We start from the raw sequence: 14,735 nt of genomic DNA, 5'->3' as shown, positions 1-14,735 counted from the left end.
GAGAGAGAGAGAGAGAGAGAGAGAGAGAGAGAGAGAGAGAGAGTGTTTTCACACCTCACCAGATTTTAGGCATGTCCAAAATGGCAATGTTTGAAGTACTTAGTCAGGCATTGGGGTCAGGACAATGTTTTTTCTAATTTGTTCAGTTAAAATTTACCCAGTGCCTATGGAGTACTAGGTATTCTTGCAGATGCTGGGAGAACAAGAGTGCAAAAATCTGTGAACACTGCTGTCCTCCTGAACACCATGCTGTCATCTAGAATAGTCAGAATTCAGTGTTAAAGAGGAAATTCACAAGTATCAGAACAAAAGAACAGTTCTGACCATAGCTAGTATTGAGGGGAAAAACAGATCAAAAGGCAGAGGATCTTTCAGAGAGAAAGAAGCGCTTCCAGGGAAAAAAAAGCGTGCCTACTAAGAAGGTGGCATGTAACCTCCACAAGAGCAAGAGACTAAAGAAGCCAGTCACCTCTACTGATTTCCATGGAAAAGATAAGCTTACTACACAAGAAGTATAGAAGCTGTCTGGTAGCTCCAAGCATCCATCGCTGGATGGATCCAGCATCTACAAACAGGCAGGGAAGGAGCAGGCCTCAGCTTTCCCTTCCTAGGAAGAGTTTAACAAATCATCCTTTTCCAGAGGTGCTGGATTATAGGGCAGTTGCAGCTTGGTTCTTGTTAATGCAAAGTTTACCACAAAGAAGCTGGAAGGGGAGAAGTCAAATATTTATCCCCCTTCTAGTGCCAGTTACTTTATATAGCAATACCTCAATGCCAATGAGATTAAGCTTTTGCACTGTAATGCCAACAGGAACAGTTTCATTAAAATTAGCAATTCTGAAGCAGTTCAGTACCATTTACCTTTACTCACAAAGTGAAGCAGACTTTTCCTTTCCAGTATTTAATAAACATTTGGAATTTATTTTAAAAAGTAGGATCCTAATAGTATCTATTTAACATGGGAAAGAAATAAGTTGTTCTTCACTAATTTCTTCACATAAAATGGCTCAAGCAAATGCACTTTTTACTTAATATCTCTCCGGGACAATTGAAGCACGGCCAGTCAGCATGAAAACACTTTAAAATCTGCCCCTGTCCAAAATACTTCACATGAAACACCTTTTCATTAATGGTTCCCAGTTCATGACTTCTTTCAGAACGGGAAATAACAAGCTGAAGTGAATTAGGGAGATCAGTCATCCAGAATATTCAGAATGAATCACAGAATTTTTCTTTACCAAAAAGAAATTTTTATTCCTTCACAACACAGTGAGGATATTTCATTACAGTATCATCAAGCATGCTAAACCAGAGACAAATCATATAAAGAAACTCCCCAACGGGTCTACACTACTTAATAAGGTCATCATTAACTAAATTGCTTGTTGTGTTCTCCTTTTCATGCATTGAACATAGAATGTTCAGTTTTAAACAGGTCTTTAAAACTGATCACTAGCATCTAGGATCAACCACACTCCAAGAGGAGGAATTTATGCAATGTTGTTTTCTGATTCGACAGTCTTTGAGCTCTTCATGTGTGTGCAAAGGGCAGAATGGGATAGCGAACCTGCCTGCCCAGGTATTCTTTTCTTTATTTGACTCACTATAGAAATGCTTAATAGACCCTTTAAAAACTTCCCATTTGGGGCAAATTATATAGTTAGCCTTTAATTAAAAACAAAAAAACAAAAATAAAAACAACCCACGTATGCACACCCCGCCCCCTCCCTCTTAAAAACAAACCAGAAGGCTTTAAGAATTAGCTCCAATAATAATCCCACTGCAGTCACAGAAAATCTTCCTCCAAAATGACAACTAACCCTAGTAATAGAAACCCTCCAAAGACGTCTTTCCCGGTCTTAGGGCGCACAGCGGACACCACCCGGACCGTCACAAACAAGCAGAACCCAAAAGAAGCAAAGGAAAAGAGCGATTCTGGAGGGAGTGAGCCTGCGGAGCGGATGAGAGGCAGACTGGCACTGAGCAGCAGCTTATTCAGGACCTTTCTCCTTTCCAAAGCCTGGAGTTCCTGTGCAGGAGCCAAAAAGATGGGACACGAGACCCACAGTCCCTTTAAATCGCCCACCCCCGCGCCTGTCAGCCTCTTCCGAACCCCCATGCCCTACAACTTCCTCCTCGTGGAAACTTCCACTGGGTTCGGAGCCCAGGATGTCAAACTCCATTTCACAAGGAGCTTGTCCCTAGTTGGGTTCTGGCTTCAGGTCCCTGCACCGGGTGCCCGAGCCCGAGAGGAGCCGGGCTCAGAGGCCAGCTTCAAGGACAGAGCGCGTCGCTGGCCACCCGCGCCCGGCCCGCAAGACCTGTAGACCTCCCCCCACGCCCGCCCACCCTGCCAAGTTACCAGATCGCTGGAGCCTGGAGGTGGCGCCCCAAGGCGGCGTGCTGGCAAGCTGCGGCCGAGCAGCCGGTGGCCTCAGCTCTGGTGCTCGCATTAGCCATGCAAAGTTAATCCCGCCGCGTCACGCCGGCCGGCCGCCCGCCCAAGGCTGCGCCGTGCTCGGCCGAGCCGCAGTCTCCTCCCCGCTCCGCCCCCTCCGCCACGGGGTCCAGTACTGCGCGGGCTCCCGGGCGAGCCCTATTCCCTTGACCTGTCAACTCTCCTCCAGCGCCGACGCCCGCCGAGGGGCGCAGCGTGGGTCCCAGGACACTGGCGACCTCTCTGCCGCGACCTGAGCGGGCGGCGAGGTGCAGGGCCGGAGTCTCCGCCTCCGGAGGACCCGGCGCGGTAGCCTTACTAGGGACTGGGGTGTCAGCTCCTCCGCTGCTGGCGAACCGCCGACCCGAACCGCCGACCGTTCGTCCCCTCTGGTCCTCTAGCCTGTTCGATTCTCCCAGCAGCTGCGGCAGGCTCAGGCCACCCTGGCTCCGCCAGAGTATCAGAGACGAAATGGCTTCCGGGCTGTGCACCCTGCCACGGCCCGAGCAACCCTCCACTCGAGTGCCCTGCGCACCTGCCGCTTATGTGCAAGTGTCCCCCGCTACGACCCCACGGTAACGGCGCCTTGTGCGCCACCCTCCCCGGGGTCACGTAGCTGCGGGTCTGGTGGACACGCGTCCACCCACCCAACTGCAGGAGCGTGGAGGTTCCATTTGAGCCATCATTCTTTTAGTTGAAGAGGTAGGAGTGTGACAGGGGGTGAGGTAGGGTATGAATGACAGGAGATAGAGGGGATCTCCAGGGGCACAACCCTCTGAGTCGCCCGACTGGCGCGGCAGGTGTCACCGCGCTCCTCCTTCCGCCCCCAAACCACTTGTGGTGCGCGTGGAACCACGGGGCGCTCAGATCCTCCTGTGGCTCTGGACGCTCTGCTCCCCCACACCAATGGGCAATGCCTTGCTTGCCCTAAATGAGAATTGCCCCACCCCCCCCGCACCTCACTGAGTGTGTTCCGGGTTGGTTCTACAAGTAGGGTTTAAAGGGACACCTCATTCGCCTCTGTCCTAGAAATATAAGTACAAAACCAGAAGACAAAAATAATCTCCACCCTGGAAGGGTTCTGCACTTGCAAGCATAGCGCTGAAATGTCCATACCTCAAGTTCCGAAGGTCAGGTTGGGAGAAAACAGAGCGGGCGAGAGTGTGCTGCTCCAGATGACCCAGGCAGTCTTCCAGCTACGCCTTGGAGGTAGGTTTTATTGGAAAAACGCAGAGTGCTCAGAGAACTCGCAGCCAATGGGAAGTTAACAATTGCGACAAAAACTACTTTGATTATGGACCGAATACAATTATGTTCTTATGAACACTGTTAAAAAATACCTTGAAAATCTTTCTTCAACATACTCTTGTAACACGGTATAAAAGGGAATGATGTCTACATCATTTTAAAGAGTTTTCTAGATTCCCCACGGGTGATAAGGCCCCCCCGGGGGGGGGGTTGGGCAGTCCACAGGAAAGGAGAAAGGAGAAAGGCCAACACACCTCCTGTCACAGCATTAACAACTGTGGCGAATCAGAAGCAGGACTCAGGAGAGAAAGCAGCTGCTAGAACGTTGCCTTTCCCGGCGGCCAGCACAGACTCGGCTGCCCTTTGAATTCTTTGTAAGAAATCCGTGTTTTATTCCTCGCCCGGAATGAAGTCTCACTAAGAATTTGCCGGCTCTAGAGTGAAGGTTGTTTTGCAGGCGAGTTCCTGGGCTTTGCTCCAAAGCTGCCTTGGGAGGTTTTGTCTGCTTGTGGACGTTGTACATCGTGGTGCGGAGCCTAGTGCGCACCCCGATGTACAACGTCCACAAGCAGAGTCCCCTGGGAAACCCGGAATCCCTGGACGTTATAATTCTAGTATAATTCTGAGCTATGTTTTTTCTTAAATTCTTTCTCAAGAAAAACACATACTAAAAATGAACTATAACAATAACAACAACATCAAAAGATTACTTTTCTTTGTTCAGATGGTTTTGTCTGATTTCACTTTGCTTGGAAAGTTCTGAAATGATAATCAGTGAAAGTATTAAACGGCTTACAAGACTGGTTGTAACAGTGTTATATAATCGCAAGGCTCCAACAGGAAATTTGGTAGGATTCTATTTGAACAGGTATTGAGAGAGCAGAGCTGGGTGGGTGGTGGTAAGGGGTTACCATAAGAATCTGTTACACAACACAGTGTCATGGGAATTCTCAGAGTCATGAGAACTCTTGGGAAAGCAAAAGATATCCTAACCTGGGAGCACAGGGTCTCAGGTCCCATCTTTGCTGACTTGTGATGCACAGTTGCTTATTTTCAGAACCTAGGACCACAGTTCACCTACACCATCCTCCTGACCAGTCTATGAATTTCAAACTGATGATTCCAGTCAAGGAATGAAGCCATCTGTTTGTTTCCTAAAGAACTATTGGGCAAGAAAGAGTATGACACATGAAGCCAACAAGAACATGCTTGGGTCACAGTGCAACTGGCCATAGATCTTTATTGAACATGGTAAAATGTGGTTTTTAAAAATATTCTCTCTTAATCCCTGCATTTGTGAGCACTGCTTATCTTTTTAGCTTGATGTGAATGTCTTTCTTACATGACTACACTTTTTCCCTACCTACTGGGCCTGTGAATCAGAATCCAGTGGGAGAAATAAAGCACAAATTAGAATTGACCAGTTATCAAAGACGGTAGCTATGACAAGGAATGCCATGTGAGATTGGTATGGAGGGGGGCCATCCTCAAAGAACTCAGACACAGGAAGTTCTTGAAGGTTTGTGGAGTTGTGGACAGATTTCCTGAGGGGAGTGGAACATTAAATCATTTCATTAACCCAACAGCTTTCTCTGGAGCCTGCTGCTCTGCCCTGAGACCTAGCCCTGGAGAATCTATTTATGTTCATTATATGAAAGTCCCAGGCATTCTGGCCTAAAACTGTAAAGTCCCGCCCCCCTAGCCTTTCATGACAGACCACTTAGGGAAGATGACAGTTTCAAAACCAATGGGTGGCAGTGAGAAAGACACAAAGTCATCTTTTAGTGTCTCTGGGGTACCATTCCAGTGTCCCTCCATAGCTATTGGGATCTGCAGGTGACTTAACTCCATATGTAAAATGGCATAGTATTTGCATGTAACCAACACTTAACTTCTCTGACCTGTGTCTCACCTCTAGATTAAATGCTATGCGAATAGGTATTATACTGTATTAAAAGATTAGCATCAAGCGAAGGAGGTCTGAACATGCTCAGTATACATGCAGGGCTTCTGCCGTACCTTCAGCCTGGGGTTGAATGACTCCACAGATGGGGACCTCAAAAGGGGAATGGCTGACTATAAACTGCCAGATCAGATAAAGCAAGGAAGCAAAGAGAGCCCAGGAGAGGAAGGGTCCAGTAAGCCTGGCTTTAGAAGGTAGCTGAATGCATTATTATTTGCTAGCTCCAAATGTGAGAAATGAAGTTAGGAAAAATTGTCAAGGTGGTACAAAATTAAAAGCTATGTCCTGCTTTCTGCATCCTGTCTTTGGGACTGTTGTGACATTTTTATGTGTGTTTTTAATATTCCAAACATGGACAAAGAGATGGTTTAAATGATCATTGCACACTTTACAATTCATGTGTTTTGCCATGTCTTTAGTGACACAGTTCATGAGGTTTTAACTCACCTGTGGTATTGCACTGAGCAACTATTGCAGATCATATATCTGCATGTGTCTTGTCATGCTGGAGCAGTGGGAATGCAGAGCAAAGCACCCTCTATTTCACTTCTTGATGTGTGCTTATTTTGCATGCCAGCACTGGACCTTTGGCCTAGTGCTGTGTGAGAGAGACCTGGAAGGCCCCTTCCTTCTGCATCTTCACTTTCAGGCCATCAGTTAGTGAATTCTGGGAAGTAACCACAAGTAAGGAAGTACATGGAGGCATCCTCAGTTGCTGTTAACTAGGCCAAAGCTAGTTCTGCTGAAAGACCATGACCCCTTGGATTAGTTGTGCTCTTCCTCAGTTCTCAATGAAGCATGCGTACCTAATACACCTCTGGAATGCTCACCGGCCACCGACATTTTACATGTGAAGGACCAGGGAAAGTTGTGGGAGACCTTCATTCTCTATTTCTTGTGGGCATGCACATGGCTCCTTGTACTATAAAATTTCCCTTATAAAATGCAAGTTTAAAGATGAAATCATTAGTGAAGTCAATTTGATGACAGTGGAGTAATCAGTTAAGCCCTGGGTTTACAACCTTCCGAATTCTGGGACCCTTGGTTACATGTTTGTTACGTGGGGTCAAGTTGTAGTGATCTGAACCATAAAATTATTTCATTGATACTTCATAACTGTAACCTTTGCTACTATTATGAACTGTAATGTAAATAACTGATAAAATATCTGATGTTCAAATTCCCAGTTGAGGAGAGCCACTAAGCCCTGTGCAAGCACAGCAGTGTAGAACACATACTCATGGAGCTGACCCTTGAGAAGGACTGGAGCCTATAGCTAAAATTCCTTCCTTTGGGGAAATATAAACATCTACTCGTCCCCTTCCTTCTAAGGCCCCAACCACAGACAGAAGCCTGATTGCACCAAAGCAAATGACTTTAGTGGGCTTCCTTACAAAGCATAAGTGAGGGGTTACTTACAAAGGTGTGGGTGCTCCTCCTGAAAAGGCACCACCTGGAGAGTCTTTACCATTAGGAATGAGGGATTTCCTATAGCCACACATATGGAGCCCCAACCTTATCTTTCCTAGACTATATACTGTAGCCCTTCCCCAAAGAGGCCATTAAAGCAGCATTGCCTCTATCAATCATTTGAGAATGCCTCTATAACCAGATTCTCAGGCAAGGGTTTTGTGACTCTCCTCATACCCCTGTGAAGGGATGTGGACAGTCAAGAAGCTTAGCCAGCTTAAGCTGTTACAAGGGGGCACAGTTGAACTCCCAATTATGGCTGTTGTTTGGTTTGGAGGATAGTCATGTACAACAGACCATTTTTTATTTTTATTTATTTATTTTTGTGTGGCAGAAACCAGGAACATGTAGGTACAGAGGACACTGCATGTTGCTGTGAATAGCATGGAGCATGAAATGTAGTTAGTAGTTCACGCGTATTAAACACATGGTCCAGGTTCTAGCCTAAGTACCTCACAGATCTTTTTAAGGTTTCTCTTAAATGCATCAAAACAGTATCCCACAGTCCACTTTCAAGATGAGGAAGCTAATCCTGGAGCATAAAATAATGTGCTCAACTTTAGACCTACACACCAGCACAGAATTTATACTGTGCCAGTCCTTCTGCTTGTACAAAGGGGAGGGAGTCATGGGGCAGGCGTGTGGGACAGAAAGTGGGAATCACTAAAACATGTCCCTAGGTCTTAGATATGTGACAGAACAGTAACCAAAAGAAAACAGAAACATGCGTGCTACTAGTTAGAGAACTGCCACACAGTTCTCACCCTTTGTATCCCAGCTAGATGTAGAAGATACTACTACTAAGCTGTAGCTGGAAGGTCCTTCTCTCACCATGAGGAGATGAAACAGTCTCTGCCACCTGAACTGGTCCATCATTGAACAAGCAGCTTCTTTTGTGTAAAGTTACTGAAACATGAAAATGTATTGGTTGCTTTTGTGGTACATAGTGTTACTTTACACTGTCACTAGGCCAAACTCCAGTGAAGTGTAAGTCATCTCTTCACAAATACAATGAAAATAGATAGGCTTTGGTGTGCCAAGGCAGATTAGAGAAAGCAAAAGGTTAGGCTTCAAAAAATTCAGAGATGAATAAGTTTACTGGTCTGAAGTAGACACATGGTAAAATACCTCAATGATATTGTTCAATTCAGTATTTGTATTTCTATGCCATTGGATTATCAGTAGCCAGAACAACAGAGAACACAGTCCCAGCAAAATGGGAACCTCCTCTTCTCTGCCAACCTTGACCCCTTTAGAGAAGCCGACCACTGTCGGCTTCTGTAATTACTGATTAGTTTCACCAGACCTTGAACTTCATTTAAACATTATCGAAAGGTATGCTACTTCTTATATCTGCTTTCTTTCATTTAATGTAACATTTTAGGATATAGCCACTTAATTATGTGGATTTGAAAATTCTACTTTAAATTTCTGTTCCATATTCTACCATACAATAAGACCACAATTTTTCTATTCCATTTCCAGTTGATGAGTTCTTGGTGTTTTACACCTTATAGATATTACAAATAAACCAGCTGTTTACGTTCTTAAATAATTATATGGATGCTGGAACTCATATTTTCTCTGGCACATGCTTAGGCATAAAAGTTTTGGCCATATGTCAAATCAGAGTTATTCTATTAGCACAGTATAAATAGTATACAATAATTGTAGATAATAATATGTATCATTTAATATACAAGACTTGATTATATATAACATTTAGTGATTATATATAACAATTTTGTTAATGATATTTCTTGAAGAACCAGAATAATTGAGCAACTAGAGAACAACAGTTCATTCTTATAGTATCATAACAAAATATTCAAAATCAGATGAACTCTATCAAGAATATTATCTAGCATTACAAACATGCTCTAGTCAAAATTAAAATCTACTATTAATTATAGGGTCCATCTGCAGCTGCAGGAAACCAGCAGCACACTAATAGTCTGTGTGAAAATGAAAGCATTAAGATAGTACCATCAGTCTACCATTGTGGAGAAACTGGCAGTTGATCTATGTGATGGTTTGTATATTCTTGGACCAGAGAGTGGCCCCATTTGGAGGTGTGGCCTTGTAGCAATAGGTGTGACCTGGTTGGAGTAGGTGTGTTACTGTGGGTGTGGGCTTAATACTCTCACCCCAGTTGCCTGGAAATCAGTCTCCCACTAGCAGCCTTTGGATGAAGGCATAGAACTCTCAGCTCTGCCTGTGCCATGCCTGCCTGGATGCTGCCATGCTCCCATCTTGATGATAATGGACAGAACTTCTGAATCTGTAAGCCATCCCCAATTAAATATTGTTTTTATAAGACTTGCCTTGGTCATGGTGTCTGTTCACATCAGTAAAACCCTAACTAATACAATCTATTGCTGGGTTAGCCACTGATCATCTTCCATACTACAGAAAATGCCCCCTACTAAGACATTAACATACCCCACATACCCCACACACACCAACACACACACATATACCAACACACACACACACACACATACAGCAACACACCCCACATACCCCCCACACCAACACACACACACACACACACACACCAACACACCCCACGTACCACCCACATACCAACACACAGCACACACCAACACACACCCACATTCACACAAGCAATCTCAATTAAACTCTGGGTCACAATGCAAAAGACAAGAAAGTGGGAAAACTTATTGGAATGAAGAAGGGGAAGAGGCAAGAGGATACAAGAGGGAAACGGGGTGAAAACTACCAAACTACATCATCTACATGTGTTGAACTGACAAAGAATTAAAAAAAAAAAAACTAACAAGAAGGCTCTGGTTGATTAAGGTGCATCAAGCAAAGAATGAGTGAGAAAGTAAGGTAAGAGAACCAAGAATTTTAAAATTGAACCTTCATTTCTAGCTATTCGAAAGACAGTTTTACCAGGAACTAAACAATTGGAGGTATTAATAATGGGTTCTCTTGGAATCTCTCATGCAGTTGGGGAATTCACTTCTGGTAGGGTCCTGAGTTAGTTTTGCTAAATTGCCTCTGACACGCTTTCTAGCTTCTGTTTCCCTGTATGGTTTCTCCCCAAATCCAAAACCATGTGATAAACCCGAAGAACCTGCCAGAGACCAGATCACCTCCAAAGTTCTGAGCTAAACAAGTGTCATTTTTTGTGCAAGTAACTCAGGTACTTTGCTACAACAATGGGGAATAGACTAAAACAAAATACAAAAATGGAAAATAATTTTTAAATATTCAGCGGAAACATCTTTTCTGTTTCAGAAGGAATGAAGCAATCCTCCAGCTATAACAAGTATAATATGATTCATATGATTACTGGCTATGTGCAAATCCTTAAAATCTCTGAGTGAGCCATATCAGAAATGACACTCATAAATTCAATTTTACTTGTTTTCAGCAATTTGGATGAGATTCTCCATTGAGGGCAATGTGGGATTTTCTGAAATCTACTTTCCTGTGTGATCGCTGTCTTTTACAATAAAACCAGCTCTGCATCTTCACTGTGCAAAGCTCTAGTCACAGAGCATCTACAAACAGCTGTAGAACATATTTTAGGAGAGCCAGAGAGAATAAAATTGGGGAGGCTCACATCCAGAGCGAGTGTGAGCAGGCCTGAGTTTCTATAGTGCACAGATTTAAAACAGAGGATGTCACAGTGGTGCATGCAGGCTGTGGAACTGGCTAAGGTTTGCACTCAGTATTTGTGTCTAAGTCATCACATGACGCAGGGGGATTCTTCAGCTCCAGGTGCTTCACATGGAAGTGAGGATGGAAATAACTGCCTCATTCAGGGCCACATGGAGCTTGTCCTTGCAGACAGGCAATCTTGCCCAGTACCAGGCCCACAGCAAGGGTGTATTTAGGGGAAGAAACACCATGGCATTTGAAAATGTTGAAAAATAGCAAAGGTGAAAGCTACCTGAAGAAAAGTCTAGGATGAATAGTTCCTAGAGACAAGAGATTTATTTTCTTATAGCGGTTAAGCTCTGTGAGGCCTTTGGCACATGACATCACCAAGGAGGGAGTACTTGTAGGAGTGAGCACATGAGACAGAAAACTAGAGATCTTAGAGGAATGTCTGCATCCCCTCCATCCCTCTCTTTCTGACAGTGTCAAAAGCATTAATTGTTCTTAATGACATAATCACTTCCCACAGGTCCAGCTCTGACTGTTTGCACTGGCTCCCAACATAGCTACACTAGGGACCTACTTTCAAGATAACAAGATGTGGGGAAGGCATTATTCCCAAAACATGGCAGCCCTTTCCACTCCTTCTTAGAATTAAGTGGAATCTTTCAAGAGGCTCCTGATTGTGCCTGGTTCTTTGACCAGTCTGAGGGCCTCATTGTCCCAGAAAAGAACTTTATTGTAACTATACTGGCTCCCAGAGGGCATCCATCAGAGGTTTGTGCAAGTGTAGGAGGAACTATGATGTGGTCTGGTGAAAAATGTTATCCCATCCTGATAGATTGGTGTTTACCTTCACTACAATTCAATGTAGCAATAAATAAGCGCTGAGGCTTAGTCAGAGAAATGGAATATATGTGTTTAACGAGCAGTGGGGCAAGGTGGGCATTCTGGCTATGTAGGATTGTTGACAGCCATACAGGCTTGAAGCCTTTCATCTATACACACACACAAAAAATCGTTTCTGTAGTGTATGGGGCCAGGAGACAATTTAGGAAGATTATCATTGATAAAGTAAATTCATTTTCTTTTTACAGAGCTTTATCCAGTTCTATCTGGAAATGGTCTATTTGAACACTATCCTAATGTTCTCACAAAACAAAGGGAAAACTAAGTTTGAAAGCATACCATCTCAGGTAATAAACATATCACAAAATAACTCATAGCTATGAATTAAACGATGTTTTTGTAAAGAAAAAGATGTGCATTTACCAGGAAACACATACAGTGCTATTGTTTGTCAATTTGCACAAGACAGTGACGCAAAACACATTGATAACTCATGACACACACAGTACCCCAAGAATATGTCACCATTTCAAGACTGTAAGGTCTCTTCTTTGTCACAGACATCAGAACTCAGCCAGTGTATTTAAATTTGGGATTCTCTGATTTCTTCTGCCTCATCTACAATGGCATTCTATTTATTTTCTGAGCAAAAACATTGCAGGGTAAACAGTTCATCACCTCTAGAAAACACCAGCAGCCAAAACATCTAATCAGTTTGAAAGGTCTTCTCAGGTTGAACGTGCCAGCAAGGAGTATGTCCATACCACTATGGTCAGTGTCAGGCAATCTGAGCACATACAGGACCAGACTTACATAATGCGAACCATTTGAGTGATGGTGATAAATTAGCAGAGCTTACCGATGCGCCAACTTGTCCCATGACTACTAAGAAGAATGGTTACTTCAGAAATGCAGTCAGTGAATAAATCCAGGACACCAGGACCACAGATGACTCCAGCCTAGCCTTTGTTGTAAGTTAGTGTCAATCAGACAGCTTCAAGGCAATGAGGCAATGCATGCATTGTCATATGGGTCCTCACCATACAAGGAAGGAAAGGAGATGTAGAAGAAAGCAGGAAAGGTGTGTGTGTGTGTGAGAGAGAGAGAGAGAGAGAGAGAGAGAGAGAGAGAGAGAGAGAGAGAGAGAGAGATTTAAAATGTTTTCATCAAGTCAAAGCCATTGCAACAGCAAATGAACCACAAGGTTTATAACAGAAATGCTTAGTATACAAAGAAATCTATCTATCTATCTATCTATCTATCTATCTATCTATCTATCTATCTATCTATCTGTCTGTCTGTCTGTCTGTCTGTCTGTCTGTCTGTCNTCTATCTATCTATCTATCTATCTATCTATCTATCTATCTATCTATCTATCTATCTGTCTGTCTGTCTGTCTGTCTGTCTGTCTGTCTGTCTGTCTATCTATCTATCTATCTATCTATCTATCTATCTATCTATCTATCTATATGTATGTATGTATGTATACGGCTAACATTGACCATATTTAATTGAACAATCAATGTATTCAAATTTAATATGTAGTATTATGCCATTTCCCTTTTTTCATGTACAACAGTATTTGCATAAGCTACTACTTGAAAATGAATACAGTAGCCCTGTAATATGAGTGACAATTGAGTGGTGGTTGAGTCTTCCTACAGCATAGGGCATAACTGGGTGCCAATGATAGGCTGGCTTTCATCTTGTAGAACATAAATACAACTGAGACTATGAAGCTAAGCTCCACAATGAGTTCTGTAGTTTCTGCATAGGTCCCCACACTCTTGTGGATCTATAGTTCTTATTAAGTTGATAAGTTCTTATCAAGTCTGCTTCTACTACCTTTGTACGTCTAAGCAGCGATCTAAGAATGTGTTGAAAGATCTTGGGCAGGGGTGAAAGCTGATGGGCTTTGGAGTCAATCTGCCTCTGTCTTGGCAACAAAGAACAGAACTGCAGAGGCAATCACATAACCTATGCTGGGCTGCATGCCACAGGCTGAGAGCAGACCTTATGGAGACAATGAAGTTTAGCTTGCAGCAGCCTCAGTGTCTACCATAACCTTCATCCCAGTCTTCCTACTCACTCTTCAATATGGCTGCCAGGTAGACTTCTTTTGTTGTTGTTTTTATAGAATTTCCTTTTATTTTGGGGATTATAATGTAATTATATTATTTCTCCTTTTCGTTTTCTATCATCAAGCTCTCTCATGTACACCCCTTGCTCTCTTTCAAGTTTATAGCCTCTTTATTAATTACTTATTACATGTATATGTGTGTGTATTGTTATAAATATATGTATACATATACATATGTGTGTGTGTGTATTATTACAAATGTGTGTGTGTCTACATATGTAGGTATATTCCTAAATAAATGAAGTTTAGCTTGCAGCAGCCTCAGTACTTAATTTGTTACTTATATGTATATTTTCAAAGCTGGCAACTTGGTATTAAATAACAATTTAACATGCTCTTCACTGGGGAAGACTATTTCTCCTGCTCTCAGCATTCCTTAATTGCCTGCAGTTCTCTGTGTAGGGCTGAGGCCTCAGTCTTTCCCTATCCATCCCAACATGTGTACTTGTTTTTGAACTTGTTCATTGCATATTTAGGCAGATATGCTGATGAAGCATTATAGATTTGCTATATCTTAACAGCCATGAGGAATGGTAATGAAGTATATATTCTGGAGAAAGAAAATGACAAAATTGAAGATCCAGCACATTGCAAAAAGCATATACCCATATCGGCCTGCTCTGAGACTCTCTGGTCCTTCTCTCAAGTCTATATGTGCCCTGCTTCTGCAGCTGACCCATATAGAAAGCATGACAGTGCAGGAGATAACATTCCCAGGGAACCCACTCTGACCTGGTTCACCACCACTTCTTTAGCAAGCTATGGTTTTACCATCAGAAATACATTCTGTAAATACTATTTAGGTTGATTTTAAGTTCACAAGTCAAAGGCCCTGCTTTCTTATGAAACCAAGATCAATTAAATACTTGATGACTTAAGTCAGAAAGGGAAGTTAAGTTATATTTAAGCTACTGTTCACAGAGATGACAAAGAGAAAGTCTCCCACTTGAGGACACTCTATTTCTGTGGAAAGGTCTCTTCCTAGAAATTCCTTA

At 43.1% G+C, this 14,735-nt stretch overlaps 1 protein-coding gene and 1 long non-coding RNA gene across 11 annotated transcripts in view; one reads left to right on the top strand and one right to left on the bottom strand.

Moving 5' to 3' along the window:
* Thrb (thyroid hormone receptor beta) overlaps positions 1–4,174 on the bottom strand; it is a 388,991-nt gene extending 384,817 nt beyond the window's left edge. For 4 of the 10 annotated variants that reach the window (XM_029469083.1, XM_029469081.1, XM_029469082.1 and 1 more), the window contains exon 1: positions 3,554–3,635. The gene's annotated coding sequence lies outside the window, so the exon portion shown is untranslated. Of the gene's footprint in view, positions 1–2,362; positions 2,610–2,756; positions 2,824–3,553; positions 3,636–3,939 lie in introns of those variants that run through there. The other 6 variants (XM_021181158.2, XM_021181161.2, XM_029469087.1 and 3 more) reach the window with 4 other exon arrangements.
* LOC115029236 lies at positions 3,060–6,592 on the top strand. Its single transcript, XR_003834805.1, has 3 exons — positions 3,060–3,139; positions 3,467–3,646; positions 4,743–6,592. It is a non-coding gene; the product is annotated as an uncharacterized LOC115029236 (long non-coding RNA).
* The last annotated feature ends 8,143 nt before the right edge of the window (positions 6,593–14,735 follow it).

Source organism: Mus caroli, chromosome 14 (assembly GCF_900094665.2).
Source record: "Mus caroli chromosome 14, CAROLI_EIJ_v1.1, whole genome shotgun sequence".
NCBI classification, from domain to species: Eukaryota; Metazoa; Chordata; class Mammalia; order Rodentia; family Muridae; genus Mus; species Mus caroli.
Note: the sequence above shows the minus strand (reverse complement) of the source record. Positions and strands in the feature narration are given on the sequence as shown.